The sequence below is a fragment of the Octopus bimaculoides genome, chromosome 27 (genome assembly GCF_001194135.2).
Source record: "Octopus bimaculoides isolate UCB-OBI-ISO-001 chromosome 27, ASM119413v2, whole genome shotgun sequence".
NCBI lineage: Eukaryota > Metazoa > Mollusca > Cephalopoda > Octopoda > Octopodidae > Octopus > Octopus bimaculoides.
The window spans coordinates 16606813-16607448 of NC_069007.1; the positions used below are offsets into that span (position 1 = coordinate 16606813).

Here is a 636-nt window from a genome sequence, read left to right on the forward strand (position 1 = left end):
ATCGTTCAGGAAGTCATGAAGCCATTCTCCCAATTTTCCAACTATGCCGAGATCATGCAGTTTATGACATACCATTCCATGATCGACTTTATCAAAGGCCTTTGCAAAGTCGAGATATATCACTTCCACATTTGAGTGGTTGAGTAGCTGTTTCAGCACCCAGTCATAGTGTTGGGTGTCAGGCAGCAAGTCATTTTCTTCAAGGAAGGCGATTAGTTTTCTTCTGACTATTTGTTCCATGACCTTGCTGATGTGCGAGGTCAGAGAGATAGGTCTGTAGTTCTTGGCCTCTGCTCTACTACCTCCTTTATGAATAGGGCATATTTTAACCAACTTCAGTTTTCTTGGAAGTTTGCCAGTTGCAAGGAAGCTATGAAAGAGAGACTGCAATGGTCTTGTTAGGACTCACTTACATACTTTTAGAAGGATTGCTGGGAATCCATCAGGGTCAGCAGCTGAGTTTGGGTTCATTTCATCTATAGCCCTTATTACATCGTCTTCCTTTATATTGATGTAATTGATCATCACTGCCTTTGTTTTTATATCTGAAGCGGTAGAAAAGTCAGTTGGATTAGAAGACAGTCAAAACGACTGAAAACCACAAAATTTAAGCACTTGTCTCACAACACGCAGCCC

General features: G+C 41.4%; 1 protein-coding gene across 1 annotated transcript in view; it reads right to left on the reverse strand.

The window, feature by feature from the left end:
• Positions 1-636, reverse strand: part of LOC106877214 (phosphatidylinositol-binding clathrin assembly protein) — a 91224-nt gene that overhangs the window by 42620 nt on the left and 47968 nt on the right. The window lies entirely within an intron of this gene.